The 6,519-nt window shown below is 38.5% G+C and overlaps 1 long non-coding RNA gene across 1 annotated transcript; it reads right to left on the bottom strand.

Moving 5' to 3' along the window:
- Positions 1 to 206: 206 nt before the first annotated feature.
- Positions 207 to 4,210, bottom strand: LOC122933647. The gene is made up of 4 exons (XR_006388524.1): positions 4,098 to 4,210; positions 3,873 to 4,011; positions 3,345 to 3,537; positions 207 to 809 (listed from the first exon to the last, which is right to left on the bottom strand). It is a non-coding gene; the product is annotated as an uncharacterized LOC122933647 (long non-coding RNA).
- Between the last annotated feature and the right edge of the window lie 2,309 nt (positions 4,211 to 6,519).

Here is a 6,519-nt window from a genome sequence, read left to right as displayed (position 1 = left end):
TGTAAGATAACTATCATAGATCCAACCGGTATCTTAATCTCGCATACATATAAATATGTCCATATATATGACATCAAGTATATTTATCAAAGTGCCAAGTGCATAAAGTGCATATCTCTCATTCATGTGAATATAAATACATATACATATAAAATTTCATATATTTAGACCCATTACATTATCACAAACCTAAAGTGCCATGCATATCTCTTACTATCAATATCTAATGTGAAGTTAATATTTCTACCTAATTACTTTCAATCACAATGATTAAAATCTATACCTATTGAAGAAGGTGAACAAGTATGTCCTCCCTCAATATAAATAGTGCCTATCAATTCAATAATTAGCCTATTTCCACTAAAAAAGGTGGGTGAATACATCCTCCCTCAATATATAATTAGGTGCCTATTTATCTATACATCCTTTATAGTGTAAAAGGGTGGGTGACATTCTCTCTACACATAGACTAATGTCTATCTTTCTGTGCGCCCTCTATATATGTGACTGATGCCTCTCAGGGCATTATCACCACCCAAACGTCTATTGATCTATACTCACTCATATACGCCATGATGTTTGACAGAGCTGAATTGGATATCAACTCCTACATCTTTCTCTCACATCCAGTTTGGCTGGTGTAATAATAATTTCATAAATTGTATTAAAATGTCCTTTACTGATAAGTACATTCATTAGGTATTTAATTCTTCTTTTTTCCTTCTTGCTTTTTCCCCACCACAGGTTTCAATGGGCCATCTCGGACACAGGAATTCAGCCATCGATCACTCAACACTATCACGTAAGTTCTACAATAATCAGACAAAATAATATTAAAATCTTATATATCTATTTTTTGCCTTAAAATTCTATCTAAAACCCCCTACAGTTTACAAGAAGGAACTGAATCCCATGGTTTCATTAACCACTTGCCATCTGGGCCATTTGCCCCCTTCCTGACCAGGCCTAATTTTGCAAAACTGACATATCTCACTTTATGTGGTAATAACTTTGGAACGCCTTTACTTATCCAAGTCATTCAGAGATTGTTTTCTCGTGACACATTGTACTTCATGATAGTCATAAATTTGAGTCAATATATTTCACCTTTATTTATGAAAAAATCCCAAATTTACCAAAAATTTTGAAAAATTCGCAATTTTCTAAATTTCAATTTCTCTGCTTTTAAAACAGAAAGTGATACCTCATAAAATATTTATTACTTAACATACCCCATATGTCTACTTTATGTTGGCATCATTTTGGAAATGTCATTTTATTTTTTTAGGACGTTAGAAGGCTTAGAAGTTTAGAAGCAATTCTTCAAATTTTTAAGAAAATTGCCAAAACCCACTTTTTAAGGTCTGAAGTCACTTTGTGGGGCTTACATAGTAGTTACCCCCATAAATGACCCCATTGTAGAAACTACACCCCTCATGTTACTTAAAACCGATTTTACAAACTTTGTTAACCCTTTAGGCGTTCCATAAGAATTAAAGGAAAATGGAGATCAAATTTTTTAATTTCACTTTTTGGGCAGATTTTCCATTTTAATCCAATTTTTTCTTTAACACATCGATGGTTTATAATATTTATTACCCAGATTCTGCGGTTTACAGAAACACCCCACATGTGGTCATAAACTGCTGTATGGGCACACGGCAGGGCGCAGAAGAAAAGGAACTCCACATGGTTTTTAGATGCCATGTCCCATTTGAAGCCCCCTGATGCACCCTTACAGTAGAAACTCCCAAGAAGTGATCCCATTTTGGAAACTAGGGGATAAGGTGCCAGTTTAATTGCTACTATTTTTGGGTACATATGATTTTTTGATCATTCATTATAACACTTTATGGGGCAAGGTGACCAAAAAATGGGTTGTTTTAGCACAGTTTCTATTTATTTATTTTTACAGCATTCACCTGAGGGGTTCAGTCAAGTGATATTTTTATAGAGCAGATTGTTACGGACGTGGCGATACCTAATTTATTTTTTTATTTTACACTTTTCGTCCCCCGTAAGGTCATACAAGACCTCTGGGGGACATTTACTTCACTTTTTCTATTTTTTTTTCACTGTTGATTTCTCCTGTAACTGGGGCTGACTTAGTAGCCCCAGTTACAGGAGAAATGCACCCCCCAGAGAGGTTGTACAGCGCAATACAGCGCTGTACAGCCTCAGAGCAGGGCTGATCGAGGTCTGCAAGAGACCTCACACAGCTCCTGCACGCTCCGGTCCCGGCGGTCACATGACCGCCGAGCCGGAACAGGAAGCGCATAGACGCTTCCTGCTCTGCATACACAGCGCTCGGTGAGCGCTGTGTATGCAGCGATCCAGAAGGCAGGGACATCGGGGCACTGTCACTGCCTTCTATCTGGGTTGCCCTGCTGTCACTGACAGCGGGCAACCCGATCAGCAGCTGCACGATTAGCGTGCAGCTGCAGTTTCTGAACGGACGTTCAGAAACGTTCGTTCAGAAATAGAGATCCACCCATAGGACGTTTATATCCTATGGGCGGACTGGAGGAGGTTAAGCCCTTTAGGTGCCATGGTGCCCAATCTAAAAATCCATTTACTCTCGATTTGAGCTAATCTTTTGCTGAGCTTTCCCCCCCCCCCCCCCCCCCGTATCCCCATGTGGATCTGGTCTAGTCCTGTAAATTTCAGCAGCTTTTCATTGCTCTGGTGGAATAACTTAAAGTGTCTAGGTATGGTTTTGAGGCTGTTTAGATCTTCTTCCTCTTTACTTTTCTCTATGTCATGTATGTGCTCCCTAATTCGTACCCTTAGCTCCCTGGTCGTGAGACCTATGTAGATTTTGTCACAGGGGCATCTGGCGTGATATATGACACCTTTTGAGGAGCATGAAATATATTCTTTGATTTTGTACCTTTTATCGTGATTTAGACCAGTGAATTCTGTAGTTTTTATCATGTTTTTACATGCCTTACAAGACCCACAGGGGAAGGACCCTTTTATTTTTTCATTCCCATCGTCAGTAGTTCTGCTTATGAAGTGGCTGTGCACCAGTGCATCTTTAAAATTCTTTGCCCTTTTTGCTGTAACTAAGGGCTTTTCGGAGATGCATTTTTTTAAAACCACATCTGTTTGCAATATGTTCCAATGTCTTTCCAAGATTTCCTTTATCTGCCACCATTGACTATTATATTCCGTAAAAAATCTGGTATTATGTGTTGTGTCTTCATTTTTGATCATATTCGGGCATAGCAATTGTTCTCGTTTCTTTTTCTTTATTTTACCAACTCCTCTCTTGATCTGTCTATTGCTGTATCCCCTGGCTTTGAATCTTTCTATCATTTCTTTGCTTCGCTCTTTATACTTACTCTCATCAGAGCAGATCCTCTTTATCCTTGCGAATTGTCCAATGGGTATCCCGTCTATGGTGGATTTTAGATGGGATGATTCAGCATGCAGTAGCGCATTGACCGCAGTTTCGTTTCTATGGGCGTCAGTTTCTAGTATCCCATTCTCTTTTATTTGTATCTTTAGGTCCAAAAATGTGACCTCCTTACCCATCTGAAAGGTTAAAAATATGTTGTGATTATTATTGTTTAGAGCATTGATTAATTTTTTCAGATCGTCTTGCGTGCCTTCCCATAGAAAGAAAATGTCATCAATAAATCGCATCCAGTTATGCACTTTATTGATGTATGGTGTTGCTTCATTCAAAAATATTTCCCTTTCCCAGGCTCCTAGAAACAAGTTTGCATAGGATGGGGCACACGTGGCCCCCATCGCTACACCTTGTGTCTGTAGAAAAAAATCATCATTGAAAAGGAAAAAATTATGCTCCAATATGAATTTCAGTAAGGTGAGGATCAATTCATTAAACCCCCCTTCCATATTGTTACCTTTCAGGTATTCAGCCACTGCCCTTAGACCATCTTCGTGCTTAATATTTGAATATAGCGCTTCAACATCAGCTGTGACCAGAATCATGTTATCTTCAACTTGCATATTATTTAGTCTATTTAGTGCTGCCATTGTATCCTGTATGAAGGATGGTAAAGTGTTAACGAGCATTTTTAGATGGTGGTCAATAAATTGACCAATCTTCTCACATAACCCACCATTACCTGATATGATGGGTCGACCAGGCGGGTCTGTTACATTTCTGTGCACTTTAGGTGTCATGTAGAATGTTGGTATCCTTGGAAATGGGGTTGTCAATAGAGATTTTATTTTCGATGAGATCACATTGTCTTCTTCTGCTCTGTCCAGTATATCATGTAGTTTTTTCTGAAAGGTAGAAAGGGGGTTAAAGTCAAGTTTATGGTAGCATTTTTTTATCCTTAAGTATTTTGTAGGCCTGTCGCATGTACATGTCTTCTGGCCAAATGACTATATTTCCCCCTTTATCTGCCTGTTTGAATAATACACCTTTCAGATCCCTTAATGCATCTAATGCTCTTTTTTCCTTTATACTTAGGTTTTCTTCTCTTTTCTTTCCCTGCTTATTTAGTGTGGTCAGATCCTCGCTTACCAGTTTTACAAAGATGTCTATTGCTGGACATAATTGTAATGGGGGGAAGTTGGTGGATTTTTTATTTAGTTGTTTGGGGATGACACTTACCTTGGTTTGCTCTTCGTTTTTGTTCATTAGGTCTTCTAGAATTTTTAGCGCTTTAATCTCTTCCTCTGAGTCGAGGCCCTCATAGTTTTTTCTTTTATTATTGTGTAGTTTTTAAAAAAAAGCAGTTTCCTTGCAAACAGATGTAAATCTTTGGTTACTGTAAAAGAGTCAAAGTTGTTTGCTGGTGAAAAGTTTAAACCTCTATTCAACAGATTAACTTGATCCTCAGTTAGTATTATAGATGAGAGATTAATTACCTGCGGGGTGTCGTCTTTCCCCTTTTTATTTTTATTCTCTATTTTCTCGTCCATTTTTCGTTTACCCCCTTGATTAGACAGCCAGTTTTTCTGTGCTCTCATAGATCTTTGTATTTGTTTATCGCTGCTCTCTCCATTTAGTTCAGATGTTTCTGAATTGGTGGAGGCGAAAGAGGAAGTTCTTATTCTAGAGGTGTCACCCGGATTTCTTTGCCATTTATATACTTTTTTGCTGTTATAGTCACCTACATCCCTTTGAAATTTCTTCGTTTTTTGGTCTATAATTTCTTTTTCCCAAGCTGTAAATGCTTTTCCTATTTCTACTTCAAAGTTTATTTTCCGGGCACCCTCTAGATTTTCATCTATTTGTGTTTGCAGTATATCTAATTCTTTCTCTATTTTCTGCAATTTTCTACTATTTGCTTCCATAATCAACTCGATCATTTCCATTGAACATCTGTTTATAGCACTTTCCCATTTTTCACTTAACTCTTCATCTTCTAACCCAAAGCCTGGAAATTTTTGTATTCTTAAGCCTCTTGGTATTATTTTTTTATCTTTATATTACTCAGAGGTACATATCTCTTATTGTTGATATGTACCTCTGAGTATCTTGCAAGGACTTTGACTGCCATTTATATAAAGCCAGCCTGTTACAACCTTTTACATGTGGAACTAACTAAAGACTGTAAATAGTTGAACTGTTCAGTAAAGGGAAGTTTTGGTTCACTGCAACTTGTGTTCCTCAATTATTCCTACAACAAATTGGTGTGCCACCGTTACCAGCACTGGCGTCACGAACTTTAAGGGATCTTGCCATAGGGCACACTAAACCTGCAACACCCAGGGCATGTCACCTACCACCCGGCCCGGTCCCTATATAAAGAGAGTGCCCCAGAGGATCCATGTGTCAGCCTCTCCATCACTGCTGTACGCCTGTCCAGAGTATATAAAACTGTGAGTAACAAGACCACTCTTGGTTTAGTAACTACCCCTGTGACCTCACATTTGCTCACCCTGCAGGGCTGCGTACTGCACAGTCTGTTTAGAAAGGATCGTCAAAACTGGAGAGGGGGAGGGGTCTGCCTTTATGTAAAGTGCTGTCTAAAGCCCACACTCCTTGAAGATATAACTAAGGGACATGAACATGTGGAGTCACTGTGTGTAGAGATACATGGAGCTAAAAACATTAATAAATTACTAATAGAAGTTTAGTATAAACCACCTAATATACCAGAGTCCACAGAAAATTTACTACTAAACGAGATAGACAAGGCGGCAAATCATAATGAGGTGGTTATTATGGGGGACTTTAACTACCCAGATATAGACTGGGAAAATTAAACTTGTATATCTCATAAAGGAAACAGGTTCTTGGCAATAACCAAAGACAATTACCTCTCCCAACTGGTTCAGGACTTGACAAGAGGGACGGCCATACTGGACTTAGTATTAACCAATAGGCCTGACAGAACAACAGACGTGCAGGTAGGGGGACACCTGGGAAATAGTGACCATAAAGTAATAACCTTCCAATTATCATTCAAAAAAGCGTTTCTACAGGGAGGAACAAAAATATCAAACTTCAAAAAAGCTAAATTTAGAGACCCATAGGCCTAACTAACTGGGACAAAGTCCTCAAAAATAGAAATACAGCCACAAAATGGG

This window comes from Bufo gargarizans, chromosome 4, assembly GCF_014858855.1.
Source record: "Bufo gargarizans isolate SCDJY-AF-19 chromosome 4, ASM1485885v1, whole genome shotgun sequence".
Taxonomy (NCBI): Eukaryota; Metazoa; Chordata; class Amphibia; order Anura; family Bufonidae; genus Bufo; species Bufo gargarizans.
This window is presented reverse-complemented; position numbering and strand designations above follow the sequence as displayed.